This window comes from Canis lupus, chromosome 29 (assembly GCF_048164855.1).
Source record: "Canis lupus baileyi chromosome 29, mCanLup2.hap1, whole genome shotgun sequence".
Lineage (NCBI taxonomy): Eukaryota > Metazoa > Chordata > Mammalia > Carnivora > Canidae > Canis > Canis lupus.
In genome coordinates, this window is record NC_132866.1 from 2,397,332 (window position 1) to 2,419,431 (window position 22,100).

At 49.6% G+C, this 22,100-nt stretch overlaps 1 long non-coding RNA gene across 2 annotated transcripts in view; it reads right to left on the reverse strand.

The window, feature by feature from the left end:
• Positions 1-3,102: 3,102 nt before the first annotated feature.
• The window catches only part of LOC140620676 (uncharacterized), a 60,076-nt gene continuing 41,078 nt past the window's right edge, over positions 3,103-22,100 (reverse strand). The window contains exon 6 of one of the 2 annotated variants that reach the window (XR_012020374.1): positions 3,103-3,519. This is a non-coding gene — a long non-coding RNA (uncharacterized lncRNA). Of the gene's footprint in view, positions 3,520-16,176; positions 16,647-22,100 lie in introns of those variants that run through there. The other variant, XR_012020375.1, reaches the window with a different exon arrangement.

A 22,100-nucleotide genomic window follows, 5' to 3' on the forward strand; every position in this document is an offset into this window, starting at 1 on the left:
GCTCTCGGTCTCCTCACCCACTGGGACCAACATGATCTTCCTCAAGATCGCCGTGAGGATTACAGATAATCTGCATAAGATTCTAAGCACGGCGCTTAAAAATCCAATACAACCAAACATGGAAGCTACCCTGAGTAGAACCAACTCTCCTTTCCATGATTCAAAAGTCACTACCTCAGTTCAGGCAACTACAACAAACTACCCCAGACTTGGGGGGGGTGGGTTTGTAAGCAACAGACATTCATGTCTCAGGTTTCTGGAGGCTGGAAATCCAAGATCCAGGAGCCAGCACGGTCAGGCTCTGAGGAGCCTTTCCTGGGTTGCTGATGACCGTTGTCTCCCTGCTGTAGCCTCGAATGGCGGAGGGAAGCTGAGGGAGCTCTCTCTCACAAGGGCACGGACCCCACTCACGAGGGCTGCACCCTCAGGACCTAATCGCCTCCCAAAGGCCCCACCTCCTAACAGTGTCACATCGCGAGTTAGGATTTCCACACAAGAAGGTGAGGGGAGCACCGTCGGACTTGCAAGGCCCCCAAGTAACAGTATCCAGTCGAATGCACCTATCAGCACCGCGCTAGGCTGCAAATGCCCAGAGACTCAAGAATCTGTCTTAAAAACCTGGGCAAGGGTGCATGGGCGGCTCAAAGATTGAGCATCTGCCTTCAGCTCAGGGCATGATCCTGGGGTTCCAGGATCGAGTCCCCGCATCGGGCTCCCTGCAGGGAGCCTGCTTCTCCCTCTGCCTGTGTCTCTGCCTCTCTCTGTGTGTCTCATAAATAAATAAATAAAATCTTTAAAAAAAAAGAAAAGAAAGAAAAGGAAAGGAAAGGAAAGAGATAAGAAAAGTAAAGAAAAGAAAGAAGAAAAGAAAAGAAAGAAAAAAAAGAAAAGAAAAAAGAAAAGAAAAGAAAGAAAAGAAAAGAAAGAAGAAAAGAAGAGAAAAGAAAACAAAACAAAACAAAACAAAACAAAACCTGGGCAAGCCAGCTTTGCTGTGCGTGGCCTTTGCTCTGCCTCAGCCCGCCCTACTGTGGGGGCACAGGACCACTCAGGCCCAGACCGGGTCACGAGGGCAGGGAATGGCTACCACGCCACGGTGACCACACGGCTCAGGATAAAGGGCCGGTGCCTGATGCTCAGGAGGCGTGGCCCGTGTCTGACACAAACCGGGGGCTGCAGGGGTGGCTGAGCTGCCTCTGCAGTCCCCAGCTGGGGCCCCGAAGCCCAAGGCCTGGCTGCAGCTTCCTCTTCTCAGCATTTCTCCTCCCAAAGCACTCTGGCTGAGGCACCCTCGACGGAGAGTCCCTCTAGGTCTCTGCCCTGGAGGTGGGACCACGGGCACCTGCTATGCATCCAAGAGCTGGGTACAGAGGGTGTGTTCACCTGTGGCTGCTGACTCACCTGTCACTGACTCCTGCACAGATGTGTCCACAGCACGGCCCTGGCTGTCACCACAGAGAAGATTCCGGGCTGTGCCCACCACCTTCCCCGCCCAGAATCAGTAACTATGGCAGCGTTTGCCTTCCACGGGGATGTGTTACATCGGAGACCTCAAAGCTCTTTCCAAACCCTTTCTCTTTAACCTTCCCCGACAGCTTGGGAGAGGATGGCGATGATGCCTCTTTAGTCTCCTCTCAGGTCCCGGAAACCTGAAGACGTATCAGTGTCAACGTCGCCCAAACTCACAGAGCAAAGTCAAGTTCACAGTTACGGCCAATCCCAATGTTAAAACCAACAATAATCAGGGCAGCAAATAACTACTGGGAGCTGGCACGTGTCAGGCATGTGCCATGTGTCACCCTGTTTGACTGTGACCACAGCGCAGGGGGCAAATATCACCACGACCTCCACCCGACAGGTGACCAGAGGCTCAGGGAGGCAGAGGGACTGGCCCAAGCTCTCGGTGCTGCTAAGGATGGGAGCCAGGCCTCAAACCGCCATCAGTGAACGCACCCGACCTGTGCTTCACCTGGCCTGTGCCTTCCTCCCCACGCGGCTGTGGCCGAGCAGCAGCCCCCGGCTCTGCCTGCCTTCGGGCCCAAGGCCACTGACCTGGGCCAGGACGCCAACCAGGAAACGCAGCGCTGGTGCTGGAGGGGAGGGAGCTCCCAGGATGACAGCAGCCCTGCTATGACTCTGAGTCTGGGGCCCAGGAGGACGACCAAGTTGGGGGCTGGTCATGAAGCAGGGCTCTGCTCTGGAGCCCAGTGGGAGCGGAGGCCCCGGAGGGACGCTGGGAAGAGGCAGGCCAGGGAGAAGGCGGGGCCCGCAGAGAAGAGAGGGAGGCAGGGGGTGAAGGCACAGAGGAGGTGCATGCACAGCCTGGGAGGCACTCATGGTGCCCAGGGTGGGAATCAGAGGGATCGGCGTCTCCCCGAGGACGCCTCCCTGTCATCCCCAGATGGTCACTCAGCCCTGCCTGGGGGCTGCTCCCTCACAGGGAAGCTCACACAGCCAGAAACAGGCTCCTGGGGTGGGGTGACATCGGGGTCCACCAGAGCCCTCGGCCTCTCGGGGCACAAAGCACGCTTCTCCACCCTCCCCTGGCGCCACATCTGCCACCTTTTGCCCCAGACAATGCATGATCCTCCTTTCCCTCTTTTACTCAGTTCTGAGTAATCCCTACCCTGTGGTCTAACACTGGTTCCCCCAAGCATGGTCATTCACCCGTCTGGCCTGGTCCCCGCCACGTCCCCACGGCCACGTGGCGAGTCACCCCCTAGCATCCCTGTGTCTGGCTTCCAGGCAGAGGCTAAGCATTTAACAGGGTGAGAGTGAGACACACACCAGGGGCAAGTGGAGAGTCACAAATCTACGGATTATTATCCTGGTAAGAAAAGGAAGGGGCTGGGAATTGATAATAAAGCGTTCCCCAAACAGTAACCATGACAACCAACAGCACGAGAGGGATTTTATGCCTCTTCCAAGTTTTATGAGGCACACAACACGGCTCTTTTATGGACTCTGGCATTAATTATGCTCATCATAGGACAGAGCACACTGAAACGGCGAAGGTTCCTCACCCATGGGGCTTCCTTAAATTCACGTACGTTGCCCATAAAAGTTTAAGGAAGTAATTAGGAAGATTCCCACTTGGGTCGCTTTATTATTTAAAAATTGATAAGACAAGGTACTAAGGTCAAAATATCAGTTTAAACAACAGACAGGAACAGGAAGAGGAGGGGTACCGTGGAATTTTAGGCAGAACAGAATATCGACTCAAAGCAATGATGAATTTCCTATCAGATAATGACACACACTTAGAAATACTTATGAGGAGGGGAAAATATTTTGCCTTGAGACTCAAAACGACAGCAGATGGTGATGCGAGCGCCGAGCGATGTGTCCAGGGTGCACTCGCTCAGAAACAGGGTGGAAGGCACGCGGTCCCCCTGAGGCTCCCTACCTCCCGGCTGCGCTCATTTCCACGGTCTTCCCCGGGCTCCGCTCTGATGAAGTCAGCCGCCGACGCTGCTGGAACATCACCTCTTGTCCTAAGAGCCCAACGTTCAGGGTTTTCTGCAAGAAGAAAGGCGTACACAGTTGCACCCTCTGAACTTTGTGCTGTGATGAAGTCACACTAAGGCCATTCCACCCTCTCAGGGCGTAGAGATTAAAACAGAGACGTGCTCCGTGTCCACAGGCCTGCCTTTGGGCGAGCTTGCCACGAGCCCCACGCATACAGAGTCACTTCTCGGGTACACAGGACTTCTGCCTGGACACAGCAGATCAAACACTCGCTGCTTCCTCTGTTCCTGCCCCAAGCCCATGAAGATGACAGTGAAAGAATAAAAAGGAACAGCCCCCACGAGGACAAAGACAAGATAGACGGGGAGGCCGGCAGCACTGAGGGGCCAGAAGGCAGGCTGGCGGGAGCTACTGACTTTGCAGAGGGGAGGAGGCTGAAGTCAAAGCCTTTCTGGGGAGATGCGGGGGTGCAGTCAGGAATCCCAAAGTATGGGACCGGGAAGCCCCACTATTCTGAGGAGCACAGATGGGCCTGAAGATGGGAGGTGTCGTGAAAGTTCTCTCGAGGAGCAGCTCCGGACCCTCCTGGCCCAGGTCTAACAACCCCCCCACCCCAGGAGAACACAAGAGATGCCTTCTGAGGAGAAGAATCACAGAGGCTTTAGATTCCAGGATTTGTGGCCCACCTGGAAATAGGGGCAAAATAAGGCACAAAAACAAGAGCATTAAGTAAAAGCCAATGTTCAGCCTGAGGCCTCTGGCACCCCCACCCTGGGCTCACAGAGCGCGGAGAGCCAACTCATACCCCACGTTATAGACGAAACTGTGTCCCCCAAAATCCATACGCAGAAGGCTTGACCCCCTATTTGATATTTGTTTGTTTTTGTTTTTGTTTTATTTTTTTTCCCTATTTGATATTTGGAGAGGGACTGTGACAGAGGTGGTTATGGGTAAATGTGCTCCTGAGAGTGGAGCTCTGACACCACAGGACTCGTGACCTCATAACAGGAGGAAGAGACACCAGTGATGTGGGCCCAGAGAGAAAAGACCACATGAGGACACAGCACAAGGTGGCTGTCCATGAGCCGAGGAGGGAGCCCCTGGGAGAAACCAACCTGCTGGTACCTTGATCTTGGACTTCCAGCCTCTAGGATGACAAGGAAATAAGCATCTGTTGTTACGCTACCCCATCTGCAATGTTTTGTTGTACCAGCTCTAGCAAACTCATACACCCCGTGAGCAGGAGATGAAGGGTTCCTTTCTAGGAAACACCTGCTCAGGAGGAAAAATTCACAAACAGTGAGAACTGCAGATTCCCAATAAAGTGAGCAGATTCAGCAACGGTCCACAGGGAACCACCAGTCCGAGAGTGCCACCTGCACAAAGCTCCAACCAGCTGCTTGGGGCCTCTCTCTTCAAAACCAGTGGGCAGTCACGAACCACCAGGCCAACGAGAAAAGGCTACGGGCATGAAACCAGCCCAATGAAAGAAAAGTAAACTCAGAGGCAGCAGGCACAATGCAGGGATCCAAAGAGACATACTGTGGAGTAAAACCGATGATCTGTATCTTCAGAAGGGAGAGGGAGATGGTGCATCCACAAAAGAAGAACAGGCATGCATAAAACAAGAACATTTAGGTCATGAGAGAGCACTCTAACAACTCATAAGCATAAGAGCAGAATTAAGGGAAAATCCCTAAAGTTTTGAAAGATAAAATTAAGGATGTATTCCCAGAAGGTGTACAACAACAAAACACAGTGATAGAAAATGGGAGTTAAGAAATTAGATGACTCATCCAAGAGGCCCAATATTTGAATGATAGGAATTCCTGAAAGAGAGGACAGGAAAAAAAAAAAAAAAACAAGAAGAAATTATCAAATAGCATAAGTCAATGGAAAGTCAAAAACAACCCAAAAATGTAAGTAGTCATATATGCCATTGTTTAGATACATCGGCTTAAATTTCAGAAGAAAGCTAAAAGGTGACGCTTTTCTGTAGGGACAAGAATCTAAGGAGAGAGAAGCAGTAGTACTATTGACTTTCACACTGCATATATTCACTATCTCGGCTAAAAAGTCAAAAATTATTGAAAAAATGAAACATTACAAATCAATCTAAAGTTCCTTTCCTAAGAAAAGTCTTTTTCTGGTTTCATGCTTTTACATGAGCACCTACAGAAACCATCTGTTATTATTTTTATTTAACTTGTACACAATTGATGCATCAATTTTTAACTTCCTTTTTTAATTTTTATGTATTTATTTTAAAGATTTTATTTATTTATTCATGAGAGACACACAGAGAGAAAGAGGCAGAGACACAGGCAGAGGGAGAAGCAGGCGCCATGCAGGGAGCCTGATGTGGGACTCAATTCCAAGTCTCCAGGATCAGGCCCCGGGTTGAAGGTGGCGCTAAACTGCTGAGCCACCCCAGGCTGCCCTTAACTTCCTTTTTTGAAAAAATTAATTCATGAGAGACACAGAGAGAGGCAGAGACACAGGCAGAGGGAGAAGCAGGCTCCCTGGGGGGAGCCCGGTGTGGGACTCGATCCCAGGACCCCGGTATCATGACCTGAGCCAAAGGCGGACACTCAACCACTGAGCCACCCAGGAACCCCTCATTTTTTAATTTCCAGTGGAGCTCCACGATACTGGATCGTCCTCACTCGTGGACCCCTGAAGCAAAGCCTCCCCAGACACTTGGGTTCTTTGGGAGCTTCGCATGACAGCTGGAAGTGAGAGCGGCCCAGCCACAGACTGGGGACAACTCACCGACACAGCCCTGCCTCCAGGAGGGAAGAGAGTGTGAGTCCAGAGGAGGAGCTTTGAGGACTCCTGCAGGCCATCGCTTTCAGGGCCACACTCACCGAATCCATCCCTTCTGTGCTCTCCCTGCTCTGATGACAAAGCTTTAAACCCAAGCCAGCTTCCTGCCCACCTGTCTTCATAAACATGGCTTTTATTTTTATAGTCTTTGGGGCATGTGCTATTTCATATTATTCACACCATCATAATTCTGTATTAAACTCTGGTTGAAGAAAGGCCCAGCTGGTGATAAAGACAAACAAATAAAATAATATTGAGAGCCACAATGAAAGAGAAACAGAAAAAAAGAATCCTCGACTCTGGATTTCGAGGATTAAATACGGATAATAATAGCCTGTATCCCTACGACACACTTCCGTTCACACACCCCAAATGCACGGGGAGCTGTCATTCAGGGGTTAAGAGCAGGTCACCTGTAGGAGCGGGGCTGGGGGCTCCATGAGAGCTGAGCCCAGGAGCTGAAGGTCTGCACCCACCTGACTCCACCACCAGACCCCAGGCTGTTAGAAACTCCGTTCCCTGTTAGGGACTCAACAGTCGCAACGGACTCAAATGGGTCATACTTGAAACTTACAAAAAACAATCAAAAACATAAGGTAAGGAAAAGGTCAATATGGGGCCAAGGCCCATGGCCTAAATATTATGTCCATTGGCATAAAGTCCTGGCAGCATCTAAGGACCAGAGAATTTGGGAATTTATAGGACTCCACGCTTACAACCCCCCTCCTCATTTGCATGTATTTGCTGGAGTTGGGTGGCAATACCCCAGTTAGGCGGTAGGTCCCCATTCAACATATTGAACTTCTTTATTTCAAGGAGTTTTTCATATATTTTCCTAGCTAATCCATCTTTAGGTTAAATATTCTATTTTCTGAGTGTAGTAGATTGAAAAATGTCACTCCTCAAAAAAAAAAAATCTATGTCCCCCAGACCCACAGAATGTGATATTATCTGGAAATAGGGTCTTTGTAGGTATTTAGTTAAGATGAGGCCAGACCGGATTATACGAAGAGAAGAGGACACACACACAGGGAAGATGGCCATGTGACAACAGAGGCAGGGAAGGGGTGATGTGGCCACAAGTCAAGAAACATCAGAAGCTACCAGAAGCTGGAAGGGTCAGGAAGGCTCCTCCCTTGGAGCTTCTGGAGGGAGTGCAGCCCTGCTGACACTTGACTTTGGACTTCTGGCCTCCAGACTGTGACAGGATAAAGTTGGTGTTTTAAGCATCCCCCTCATTTGTGGTGCTTTTTTACAGCATCCCCAGAAAGAGAAGATGTATATGTATTTCATGAAAACATAAAAGGGAAGAATCGGGCTTCTATAAACTCGCCACATGATCTATGTTAAGCAAGCAGACCATGAACTGCTTTCTACTAGCACAACCATCTTTCGGAACAGACAGCCGGCACGTCCCTCACCTGTGCTTGGGACAGCAGGTGTGAAGGCGACTGTGATCCGGCCTTCGTCCTCCGGAGGATGCGGACCAACCTGCCGCCCAACACCAGCCCTCCCGTCTGTCCTGCGTGGCACACAGGGCACGGCCGAAGCTGTCACTCAAGTGCTCCCCACGCTGCTGGGAACGCTCGCAAGAAAAATACTTTACCAAATACTTTATTCTTCAGGAAGACGTCCACTTAATAATGGGAAACTACAGGTTGGTGCCTGTCAAAATTATTTCCTTTGGGCTTCATTATATATTTCTCTGCTTCATTTGAAGGCTCAGGGAACTTGGTGTAAGATGACCCTACTTCCCCTCTAAAATCTATGTGGCCACATCAAAGTTAGAATTACTTTTCCAAAGATCTCACTACATTTCTGGCTTCCCTCGGCTTTATTAATAATGCATCAGGCAAGCACATGACTTCCCTTCCGGTTTTATTTCCTAACTTGAATAATTTGGAAATAACACCGGGACCTTTTGGCTGGACACTCCAAAAGTGATGTGTAAGTAGAGGCTTACAGCAAAGCCATGCACACATCTCCCAGGGTCCCCACGGGGCGGATTTTGAACTCGGCAGTTGTACATGTACAAGCACCATATAGATACACGTACACACACGTGTACAGACACACATGCGTGCACATGTAAAAAAAGAGGCTTCCAAACACTCTGCTACACACCCTCACTTCAAATAAAAGGGCGCTGCTCCTGAGTTGATTTTGACAGTTGATGGAGTAGGATAAAGCCGCCACCACTTAGGCTTAGCAGCCTAAGCTCCTTGTGCTGCTCAAGGACCGTGTGACCTTGAGAAAGTACTTTGACCTCTCTGGACCCCTGCTGAGCATCTGTAAATACAGGTAACATCACCCCCCTCAACATGTTGCTGGAAAAGTCGACCTGGACCCGGGACGTGACGCCCCCACCAAGTAGGGCTCAGCTAGAGCTACACCCTATCCCTCTTCCCAACACCCGCTCAGTCAAATTTTTCCTTTTTTCTGGAAAACAGCCACAGACAATTATCCTTCAAGGGGACAAGAAGCAACACTTCCTGAATACTTATTATGTACTAGTCAGCAGAGCCGTGGGATTTACCTGCTAGTTCATTTGAAATGTCACATAACACACGCAAAACAACAGCCGTTGGAGGTAATTTGAATTTCCAGAGACAACCTGCTTTTAAAACTCGCTTTTCAAAACATCATGAAAAGCACTAACTAATTACCAAGTCCTGCAGTGAGGCCACGGTGAACTTGCCAGAAGCGGGCAGCAGGCCTGGGGAAGGTGGCGGAGTTGGTGGGGGCAGGAGTGTCCAGAGGAGTGAACACCGGCACCCACACCCCGCGCCGCTCTCTGCGCCTGGCACTCTGGCCGCACCGTTCAATAGTTTAAGCGCATCTGCCCCTTGACTCAGAAACTTCTATTCTAGGACCGAATGTCACAGAAATGCTGGCGTATGGGCACCACGATGTATGTCCCATCGTGTTGACTTTGAGATGGTTTAAAACAGCAAGCAACTAGAAATCACCGCCGCGGGACTCATTAAACAAATTACAGGCCTTCCGTCTACTGCGATTCCAGGCAGCCTGTTAATAGAACGGGGTGGATCTCCAAGCACTAATGTGCAACAATTTCCAAGACACACTGGGGAAACGGTCCAAGTGGCAGCACAGGACACACATGCCCCTGTTTTCCGTGAGCTCTGCACACGTGCACGTGGGTGTGCATTTACCCGCTGGCTCCCTTCAACCCAAGGCTGCGCTTGCCTCTGGGCAGGGCACTCGGGGTCTGCGATGGGAGGGAGGGAGGGAAGTGCACTTTATGTTCTACTCCTAAATGGACGGCTGTGGGATTGTTTACCAATCTGGAGAAAATACATAAAAAAGCCATTAATTTGTTTTAACAGGCAGTACTGAGTGCTTATGATGCACAAAATGTGAACTAGAGTCGGGAGCTAAAGTCGGGGACCTGGTGTGAGATCCAATGGCATGTAACCCCTAACCCCTTGTCCACAGAAAGGGTCTGGGAAGTCGCTATTTTGTGGTAGTTGGTGATGCTCACTTCTCGTGGGGATTGCTGTGCTGGGATGCAGGGAGTGGTCAGGAGACTCACCACCCAGGAAAGGTCACCCTACAGGCCTCTACCAAATTCTACCAAATTTTGTGCTTCAAACAGCGCGTGTACTAAAGACATCAGGCCTTGGAGCCGCCCATCCCCTCGCAGGGGACACAGCGGTGGCCAGTCTTTCAGAACCAGAACCCCGCGTTTCATCTGTGATGTTATTCCCCATTTCCAAAGTTCTAAGAAGCTCACTGCTATGTGGTTAGTGGGAACAAGGCCCCCACCAACACAGCCCCCTCCCCAGACAGCCCCACGTGCTGGAGGCACAGCCAGCTGAGAGGCACAGATCCAGTCCCGAAAATGAATAAATACAAATTCCAGACAATTCCATTCTTCTCTCACTAGCAAGGGGGAAAAAAGTGCATGTGGCTTTGTGAAGTAATGCATATTCAGAGAAAAAAGTTTAAATCTGCCATTCATGGGATGTTATGATGTGTAAAAAGAGGTGCACAGCTCGCGACAATTATCTCATGGCAACTCTGTAGTTTTGTTGCCTTGAGCTTTCAAGAGTTTGACTTTTCTCCCACTGGAAGGGGTGGGTAAGTCCACCTGGTGTGCTCTCTGCCTCTGGTCCCACCAGTCCTGCAGGATCCTTCCGCGCTGCCCTTCCCACGAAGCCCCAGGACCCCCGCCAGCCACCCAGGCCTCTCCATCTCGCCCCCTCCCTCATGGAAACCGTGCCCCTGACTTCTTTTGAATGAGGACCCAGAGACCATCACCAGATGGTCCCTGGACGCAGGGGTTGAGGGGCTCACCTTCATTCATTTGCCCCATTACAGTCCTGAGCCGCTGGAGGCAAAAAAGGAGGGAGATCAAATGTCTACCTCATCCCTCTTGGAGAATGTGGCTCAGGTGTCTGCACCACCAGCTGGCTGACCCCACGCACCACAAGCCGGCGCCTCCCACCCAGGCCACGCTGCCTGGTCAACCACAGCCTCCGCTGAGGGCAGGCCTCAAGCTATTACTTTTATTTCTATTATTATTAACATCGCCATCACCTCCCATCAATAACCAGCCTGAGGCTGACCACTCTCACCAGAAATTGCACTTGACACAAATTGGGAGGCTCTGGGCAAGAAAACATCCCTCCGCGGGGGAGCGAAGCAAACATTTAGACTGGGGTTGGGGTTGGGGTTGGGGGGGGTCGATTGAAAACTGAAACCTGAAAGATGGAGCCAGCTTCCATCCTAAACTCCTGCTGCCCCCAGGTGGGGAAATCGTTGCTGTTCCAACTGTCGGAGGACAAACGGGGCTGGGAGAGGAGCCAAGGGGGAGGGTTCACGGTCAGGATGAGTTCATCCTCCTCAAATGACAAACCCACTCCTGCCTTAGGGCTCTCAGGAAGGAAAAAAAAAATCCTTTTAATATCCCTTTTCAACCCCTAACTATTTTTCTAAATTGGTGCAGAAAAATGAGAAGCTGGAAAGGCGGTCCCATCGGGCTGCACCGCGGCACGCTGGAGGACCCCAGGGTGACGGTGCTGGACATACCGGGGGGCTCCAGCCAGGGGGGTGTCCCAGACCATGGACGTAACCCCAGCCACTGACGGGAGGGTTCTCTTTCAAAAGGCAGCACGTGACCCCTTCAAAGAGAGCCGCCTCTACCTGCGCAGCCCGGACCTGCAGCCTCGGCCCCAGAGGCGTCAGCACGTGGACAGCTCCCAGAGCCGCAGGGGGACTTCCCCGCCACCTTGTTTACCACTGCAAGTCCCCAACAAGTCACAAGGGAAGATAAGATGCAGCACGTGCCTGTTATGTTCAGGATGAGACAAAGCACAAAATTCGGGCTGCAAAGGAAACTTGGTGTTTGCTGAGAGCAGAAGAAGTGACAGTTTATTAAAAAATATGGGCTGTACCGGGGAAAAAGTAATATTGGATTTTATGATTATTTCATACTGGGAATTGTTACATAGTTCCATGCCTGTTTATTGTATAACTACAGATTGCAATAATACATTTTGTAGCCTGTAAAGTTCTGAACAAGCAATTTTTACATAGCTACATTTAGTCGGTTGGGGTTGTATTTTTTGTTTTTTGTTTTTTTCTTTAAAAAAAAAGGAGGAGAAAAAGCTCATGTTAAGAAGAGAAAATAAGCTTTTGGGAGAATAAAAGCTACAATAATTTTCCCCATAATTTCCTTAGAGTCTGACAGAGCCTGCTTTAACAGTTTTTCTCTGATGCTCACCTGCACCAAGCAGCTTGGCAGGTCACTTGGTCATTTGCTAGAATTAGTCCTTCATGGAGCTTTTGGAAAACCAACAAATGGTCAGCCCCAGGAGCTCTCTCTGGACTACAGAACTGTGGGCAAACTTTTTTTATTTATTCACAGAAGTTCTTCAGCATCTTCCATGGCCGGGCAGTAGGGTGGACACTCGGTGCAGGATTCTGAGTGAAAACCACACGTGACTTCTGTCATTGAAGAATTTACAGACGAGGAAGAAACAGCGATCATCTGAGTAAGTCACACAGTATCCTGCAAAGGCACAGCTAGGATCATTCTACAGAGGCAAGTGCATGGGCCACTGGGACCCAGAAGAGGCTGCCAGTCAGTGACCAACCAATTCCAAATTCTGAACAGAATCCATCCTTGCCAGAGGGGAGTCTGAGTCTCCAAATACAAAACAGTATTTCCATGGACAGCAACGTTTTAGTACAAAATGGTTTAGTGTCCAAAGTAGCTAATTCTCTCATTGCAAACACCTAAGCCTCTTTAGGACAGCGCCAATGAAAGAGATAAGAACCATATTAAATCTTCCAACAGAGCCATGAGGCTCTTATCTCGGAGCACCCCGTAAGCCTGCAAACCCTTCCACCTCCAATGTCCTGCCATTTCCAGGAAGCCCTTTCATTGGAGGTTAAAATAAATTACTGCCTTGGTTTCAGGAAAGAGCATGACACAAACGAGATAATATCAGGTAATACTTCGCCCTGAGTTTTAATAAGAAAGTCAGCTCTGTTTGTTGGAATGCCCATGTTGAGACCCATGAACTCACACGGAAAGACGCCACATACGCTGCCTTTCAACACATCCTGACTGTCGAGGTCTTCCTTCTACACAGACATTTCCTTCAGGGAGAACAAACGCTCAATTACCCAGGCAGCTCCTGGATGAGGCCCAGAAGGGACAGAAGGGGAGGGGTGGCCCCTGAAACCAACTCCTGTAACAAGCACTTTATTAGGACAAGGTCTGAACATGATGAACTATTTTGCCAACATCGGTGCTCTCTCGGAGCTGGGGGTGCACCAAGCTCCAAACCCACTCTGGAGTGCTGTAAACACATGTGATTTGGTCTCAGAGAATCAGAGCTCTTGGGGATCCTCCAGCCCTGGCAGTAAGAGGACAGTGGCCACTTACAGAGTGAATGTGTACCTGCCCTACAGTCCTAGAGGAACACACTGGGAAGGGCAAGGAAACACAAGCCTGAGCCCTAACACAACTGGAGTGAGAGAGCAGCCTGTGCCCTGTACCCATCGTGTTCCAGGTAGGACCTCAGGGCCGCACGTTCAGGAGGCTCTATTTCTGATTACTGGCCCTACCTACATCATCTCCTTCCCCTCAAACCAAATGCTGCCCCAAAGCAGATGCAAGAGAGAGAGAAGGTCACCAGGAGACTGGTGACAAGGTGCTTCCCAGACCTGGTTGGAAGGCAGTCAGACTCCAATCATTGCAGGAATAGAAAGAGGCCACACATCTCAGAGAAATTCAGAAATTTCACTGTCTGAAAGTAATGACTGGTGGGGGCCAGGGCACCTCCTCCAAGCTGGGGTTCCCACCTTATTGTATAAAATATAGGTGCATATTTACATGTATATATTTTTTAAAGATTTTATTTATTTATTCATGAGACACACACAGATTGAGAGAGAAAGGCAGAGACACAGGCAGAGGGAGAAACAGGCTCCATGCAGGGAGCCCGACGTGGGACTCGATTCGGGGTCCCCAGGATCACACCCCGGACTTCAGGTGGCGCCAAACCGCTGCACCACAGGGGCTGCCCTTACATGTATATTTTTAAAACAATAGCATAGGAATGCTAAATCAAATCATCTTAATAACTGCATTATAAATTATAAATACATTATAAATTTTAAATTATGAATAATTTTACTACTAATAAAAAACATTAGCTCTAGGGTAGAGATAGGAAGACAGAGGCGGGGAGAGGGAGGCAAGGTGGGTTTGTTTTCTCAATACACCCCATTTTATATTTGAATTGGGAACCACATACATATTTTCTAAAAAAAAAAAACATGAATACATAACAGGATGAAAATTTAAAACAGCAGTCACTAAGAATCAAATAAACTGAAACAAATAAACTCCCCAGCAAATCAAGTTGGTGGCATGACCACGCAGAGGAAAAATCACTTTGAATGAATCTGAAGCATATTATTTTGGCTGTTCAGTCTTTGGTTAGATATGTAGGGTATGGACATAAAGGAATCTTACACTGCATTCAGTAATCATGTTTTAGCGATGGTATTCATGGTGGATTACCCTCTTCCTGCAGCCAAGTTTCACCCTCCCGCCTCCCTGACTTCAGGCCTGGCCATGTGATTTGCAGGGTGACACCTGCTGAACTCAGCACAGGCCGCATCACTTGATGCAGCACAAAGACTGTGGGTGGGAATGCTGTTGTGTCCACAACGTCTGGGTCTCTCCATCATGACGACTGACCAAGCTCCAGAAAGCAGCCGCCTCGGCCTGGGCCCCTGAGTGAAGACACAGGAACGGAACCACAGCCAACCACGTGGACATGCGGTAAACCTCTGTCGTGGCAAACCACCGAGATCTGGGGGTGCTTCACAGTGTGACCCAGATTCCCTCCACTTATATTGCCTAGGTAATAAGTAGCATAATTCTACACAACAAGGAACATAATAACTGTGCTATTAGGAACCAAGATTTCCAGTGCAGAAGCGAAAAATATATATAATTAGCTTTGAGTAATTGAGTTAAAAACCTTGTAATGTCTCATTTGAATTGCAGATTAGTGTGAACTTATAGTTTTTTCCTTATCTAAAAAGCATATATTTCTTAACTCTGCTCATTGAAAAGACCTAAGATCAATGACAATCCAGTAGCAATGAGCACCACTGGTACTCAGGTTATGATTCTAAATACCATTTCTCATGGAAAAGAACCAAGGTTCTTTGGAAAAATACCTCATTCCAGGTCTGGAGCAAGAAATGTTCCAAATGAGTCTGAGAACATTTTATTGGCCTGGACACACACACACACAGGTCACTGGGATTTAATCTAAAGGACAGAAGCCAACTGATGGGGCTCTCATTAGGCCAAGAAGGAGGGGAAAAAATGAACATCAAGAAGATTACTGCTAGTTGCAATGTGGTATCTTCAGATTCTACAGAAAAAGTATGATGGTGGAAATCCTGTAGAAACTCCAATAAAATCTGGAGTTAGTTAATATACTTATGTTCCAATGTTGTTTTCTTAAGTTTGACAAATACACCATAGTAGTGTAAGGGAAACTGTGTGAAGAGTATATAGGGATTCTCTTTGTACTATCTTGGCAACTTACCTGGAAGCCTAAAATTATTCCAAAATTTTAAAAAATTATTTTTAAAAATATAAATGACTATGATGGATTTAATTACAATAGATATAAATCTGTGGGTTCATGATGACACTGAAAAAACTCACTGTCTGCCTCTGAAGATTGCTAGGGAAACCAACTCATCTGTATGGATTTTAACAAATAAAGGGAAAGAATAAAACATTTATCTTGCCTTTTTGGTAGAGAGTGTATTCCAGGTGAATCAAATAGTTAATGAGGGCAAGCCTATCTTTATTGGCAGCCCACAGTTAGTAAGTACAAAGGAAATGATAGAATTTTCAAATTACCATGCTGTTATGATAACCATCATAGAGGGTATGGAAATATGGTAACATCTAGAAAAGTTACTGATGGGATTTTCCTCTGATCCAACAACTGCATCTGTAGAAATCTATGCTGGTGCATATTAGACATATGTGCCAAGCTATTTAGTGAAGTATAATTAGTAACAGGAAAAGATTAGACTTAACCCAAATGGAAGCGATAGTATATTCACAAAGTGGGATACCACACGGCTGTAAAGTAGAAAAGAGGAATTTCCCTATACATGTATATAGAATGATCTCCAGGATAATATTTGTCGAAAAAAAGCGAGGTAAACAAGAACAGATGGTATGTTCTTTTAAGAAAGATGGAGACATTTTAAAGACATGGAAAATAGATTTGAATATACATATAAAAGTAAAGCAAATAATAAATTAATTTACCTGGCAAATAAATGTATCAAGTTAATATTAAACGAACTTGTGATGGTTACTTTCCAAGGGGGACAGAACAGAGGCAAAAAGGAGAGAAGCTTAATTTTTATTAATACACCTTGTTTTATGGATTCGACTTCAGAAACTGGTAAATATTTTATATGTCTGTGAAACAAAATCGTATTAAAAATCAATCCCCAGAATCCAAAGTAAGTTGAAGCATATGAACATAACTGTGTTTTGAGTTAATGGCATAACCTCTTAGGAATTATTTCAAGTAATTTTAAATCACAGCAAGATAACTCTGCGTCCCTAATGGGATATGGTCCAAAACAGAAAGAACTGCAAGGAAGTCTTCACTGAATTCGGGAGGCCTGCTGTCTGCCGCGGCAGCGGTGTTGGCGGGGAAGAGTGAACGCGGTGCATTACTCTGAGGCTGCTGTGCGTGCCCGCATGGTGTGAGGTGAAGCAAGTCCATAATTTGTTGGTATAATTAGGAAATGGAATTCTTAACCTTAGAGAAAGAGAGATACAACTATAAGACCAAAGAGGTTAAGCAAAAATTCTACGCTCTTTAATTTTAATGGAAACTGCTAGTATGAATCTATAATTTCTTCATTACTAAAATCATAGGTGTGTTTCCTAACCTGGCAATTGAAAAGGTCTAAAAACAATGACCAATCCAGTGGAAACAAGCATTCCCACCCACCCTATTTCCTATGATGCTGTGTCCCACTAAAACTAAACAACCCTTCTTAGAAAACCGTCTGATTCAGCAGGAGAAAAAACGTACAAGATGTGCCTGGAACATTCCGTCTCGGCAGAAAGCAAAGAGGCAACCAAAGATTGAGGTCACGTCACAAGGACACAGAATCCAACATGAAGATGCTCCCATAAGCCCAAGATGGGACAATTTCAGAATCAATCAAGGGAAGGACAGCAACCATTTAAACCCATCAAACTGCTCAAAGTCATGAGTTCCTAATGATAATCTGAGACTCACTGGTCACCGCTGGAGCCGCCAGAGGCCGCGTCATTATTTGGAAGTTGGTAAATAAAACATGTAACTCGAGCATTTATCCTGTCTTTCCTGTAAGGACCTCATCTTACGATAACGAACACTCCTTTTTTGTAGAAGTAGCGCATCTAATAAAGGAAGAATTATAATATCACCAGTTTGTAGCCAATCCCTAATAAAGTAATGACTTTGGGCAATGGTCACCACTGGGCTAGGACACCTAAAAGGAGAATCAGAGGTGGAGGAGCACAACATCCACCCTATGGCCACAATCACAACAACGAACCCACAACCCTGAATGTGCACGAAGCTCGAGATCTAATTACTGATTTAGAGGAGTTACAAGGGAGACGTCACACAGGCGTGCACACAGCACGCAGGCAGCGACAGGCAGCGGCGGGCGGCCCTCCAGGGCCGGTGAGGAGGTGTGAGCGGCTCAAGGAGGGGCTGGAAGACTGAGGGAAGCGAAGACGGACGAGATGGAGAAGGCGGACGAGAAGGAAGGTGCGGACTGAAGCTCCTCTACACACCGCCCCCAGGACGGCTCCTTTTCATAAAGAACAAAAGATGAAGCTGAATCCAGGTAGGCTCTGGGTCTCCCTTCCAATTTACAGGAAAAAAGCTGTTGTAACAAAACCACAGAACACAATCCGCAAATGGGGAGCGTGAGAACTGCTCCTGGACACGTGCAACCTGGGGCCTCCAACAAGCCAGTGGCTGGGGTGGGGGACAACGGTTGGGGGGGGGGGGCGAGGGACCTTCACGGACCAAGTCACTCAGCAGACCTGTCAGGTGACTGCAACGTGGGGACCACGTTTGGCTCCTGATTAAAAACAAACCAACTGTAAAACGACATTTTCTTAGGGAATTTGGGGAAATTGGACATAGTCTGGGTACATACTATATTAAGAAATCTTTGTTAATCCTGTTGAACGTGATCATGGAATTGTGCTTATGGTTTTCTCACGTCCTTATCTGTTAGAATTAGGTAGTCATATGATGCCTGGCATGTGCTCTAAAATACTCCAGGACAAATACCCACCATTTGCTTGGACGTGGATGGAACTGGAGGGTATTATGCTGAGTGAAATAAGTCAATCCGAGAAGGACAAACATTATATGGTCTCATTCATTTGGGGAATATAAAAAATAGTGAAAGGGAATAAAGGGGAAAGGAGAAAAAATGAGTGGGAAATATCAGAAAGGCAGACAGAACATGAGAGGATCCTAACTCTGGGAAACGAACTGGGGGTGGTGGAAGGGGAGGAAGGCGGGGGGTGGGGGTGACTGAGTGACGGGCACTGAGGGGGGCACTTGACGGGATGAGCACTGGGTGTTATGCTATATGTTGCCAAATTGAACTCCAATAAAAAATAAATTTATAAAAAAATAAATAAAAATTAAAAAAATAAATTACTCCAGGAGAAAAGCTAGGGAGGGTGGGCAAAGGAATGGGGAGCGGGAGGGGAGTGCTGCCTGGCGCTGACACTGGGATGGGGTTCAGAACGTTCCTCCCCCTTTCTCTCCATCCAGTGAGCTGGGCAGCACCTTCGGGGAACTTCCATCGAGCCTGCCACTCCTCACTTGGTGAGTTCAAAGAGGCATCGCTCAGAACAGGGTGGATCGGACCCCTTCATGTTGTGGTTCCCAGAGCACAAGGTACCTCGTCATAGCCAAGATGCTATTCCCACCCCCACCCAAATCCCACCACTGGGCTACATCTTCCTTTGGGGATTGCAAGTCTCTTCTAGAGGTTGTCCTCAAAGTGGTTAAAATCTGGGGCAGCCTGGGAGCAAACTGGACAAAGGACCTCCACCGAGAAGCATGCCCATGAGGGCTCCTGGCGGAGAGTGACACAACCCCGAGCACTACAGCTAAGGCAAAGTCAACCAGAAGGACAGGGCATTCCTCAGAAGGACGCGGTGTCACAGAACACAGCAGCAGGCACAGGGCCCTGCGGGGCTGGGTGCCAGGAAGAGGTGAGCTCCGGCCAACCAAGGGGACACCCAACTCCGGAGAGGGAAGTCCAGCCCCACCACCACCTCCACTTCCTCCTCCTGGTGGGTCTGCTCCCCCCTCCTCCACCTGGACCCCAACCAAGCCGCTGCCAACACTGCATCTTCTGTCCAAGCAAGTGCACCCTGGGAGTGCGGGGCCACGGCTACCAGAACAAGGCCCAACGCCTACTTCTGGGTGAATATACTGACCCCTAAACACTAATGCAGAGGTCTGGTCTCCTTACTAGAGGTTGTGGCCTCCAGCAGAAGACAAGGTCGGCAGGGGAAGGAGAGAACAGCCGCGTAGTGAGGCAGGGGGAGAGACGATGTACAGGGGGTAGGGGAGGAGGGAGATGACGTGCAGGGGTTTTCAGGGCCTGGTCCCCTCCTTTCCTGCTGGTTGGAAGGACCATCCCCAGGGACTGCCACTTGCCGCCGCCCCCCCCCCACCCCCCCCACCCCCCGTGTCCAGGTGACTGCAGCCGGCAAGGACAGCCCCGGTGCAGCAGGACGAGTGAAGTGCAGCCTGTCTCTCCCCGGGGCAGAGCTGGTCTGGCACCTGCTCCACCTCTAAGCCGCGGGGGTCACGGGTTGGCCGGGAAGCCAGGCCCAGCCGCAGGGAAACCCAGCTGCAGGCGTCCCCCAGCAAGGAGGCGGCTAGGTCAGGTCAGGGTCACGGTGGGGCTAGAGGCAGTGCTGGGTCTCCAGAAGGGAAGGAGCGCACCTGGCCCAGCACAGGTGATCCCCGGAGGGCGATGCAGCTAGACTCCCCCTGGAGCCGGGCTGTGTGGTACGTGGGACCCAGGACGTCAGGACCAGCCGTGAAGGGACAGGCCAGAGGAGGCCACGCATGCGAGCTCCCCTGCATGTGGGTTTCTGCCGCCGGTGAGGTGGCTGCTCTGGCAAGAGTAGTGCCCAGCTGTCCTTACTCAGCGAACACGTCCTTCCTCCGCTGGCACCTGGGGACACATCGGAGCTCCTGGATAGGCAATGCACAGGCTCCTAGTTACATGTCAGGTGAAGTCCAGCTGCCAGGGGTCAGATGAGGTCAGGTGGGGGCCCCCTCCCTGAGTGGCTGGGTCACCCAGTGGCCAGCCTGGACAAACCAGGTCGCCCTGACGCCGTACTCAGGGCAGCCAACACCGCTCACCGTCCTCCCGGCTCAGCAAGCGGAGCCCCATGGCTCTCCCCAGGCCGTCCTCACTCTCACAGGCCTTCCCTTCACCCCCTAAATGCAGGCCGATTTCAGAACTTCCTAAGAATTCAGATAAACTGCAGCAACACAATCACTTGTAACTCGACCTGTCACCCAGAGACAGCCACAGTCCCTATTGTGCTGGAGAACCTTCCAGAATTTCAAAATTTCATATCGATTTACAGCATACGAGTTGGATCCTATTGACCGCATGTCTACTGAGCATTTACTGATTATGAGCCTCTTTCCCTGCATTGAATACATACCCTTTCCCATCTGGACTCTCCAGGAGCTCCAACTGCCTGGGTCCTTGTGCAGTCTAGATCCCATTTTCCCAAGCTTTACTTATAGGGAAGATACCAGATCTTGCCTCTGTAAACACTCTGCCCCACAGGAAGTCTAAACCTGCAGAGAAATACAACTCATTCATTTTCAAAAAAAGTCCTACAGGACACCCAGGCTGCCCAGTGGCGTCTGGGAACCTGCAGGGTCCGTGCTGGAGATGGGCAGGTTCCACCCGTGGGCGGGGCATGGGACGGGGCAAGCATGTCATCCCCAGAAGGAGGCAGGCACCAAGGTCCCCACACGAGCTGCACCGTGGGGTCAAGTGCACTATCCTCTGGAGACAGCGGCTGAGAAGCTCCTGTTCTGAGCAGGGCCACCCTGAGCCCTGCCCTGCTCGACTCCGTGGGACGCGCACGTCTTACAGGCTGACCGCGGCTCAGTATGCACGCGTTACTATACGATGCCTTCTTCAACCCTGATTTCCACTTGTCTGGAATGGCCTACAATAAAGTGGAAATGTGCACTGTGAAGTCCCCGCATAGCTCACCCTGCGGTGTCTGGGGCGGCTCCAAATATCTGCAGACCTCATTACCTGAAACCTAGAGCCAGTGCTCCGTACAAGTGCCCATAAAATGTAAGTGACACACAAGAGCGCCTGCGGGGGTGTCAGGGAAAGAACACAGCGTCCAGTGGTGCCAGAAACGTTCTCCCTGAATCTGTGATGTGGCCGCACCTGACAGCCCCCAGGACCCACAGATGGTGTGGTCTGCAGAGCCCCAGGTCAGGTTCACAAAGGCCCAGCGTCCCTCCACCGGCCGCGTCTGCCTGCTGATGTGACCGCAGTCTCCAGCACCCATGTGCCTTCTGCACCGACATTGTCCCTACCTGCTGGAGCCACCCTACCTGCAGGTGGTGATACGTGGCACCATCATCCTTGCCCAGGCACGTCGGGCAGGACCTGTGCCATCAGAGAGTCCAGAGATGAGCGCACAACAAACCCTCGGTGAAACCCCGGTTGTCACCGTCACTGCTGCAGACGCTGCCAGCACCCGGCCGCCCTCGCCGTGGCTCCCGCGCCACTCACCAAGGATGCTCGGCCTCTTGCCAGCCTGGCTCCGAGCCTGCCCTTCCCTGCGAGGCTTCTCCCCTGTCCCCCGGAAGATGAACCCTGGCACCGACCGCTCTGAACTCCCACCGGACCCCGCGAGCGAGAGTGGGTACCCGCCGGGGCCGTGCCCGCCGCCGCCGAAGCGCTTCAAAGACACTCACCAAACCCGGAGCCCGGGCATTGATATGCACAGACCGTGTTCCTGGAGAAATTGTACAACAAACCTAAGTCTCTGATGTCCTGTTAATTTTAAAAGCTCTTCTGTTTGTATTACGAAGACTTGCCAGCGCGGGAAGCGGTTCCTGCTCCAGCATGAGCAGCGTATTACAAATGACGGAAGAAAGCGTGGTTTGGGGCCACGAGGA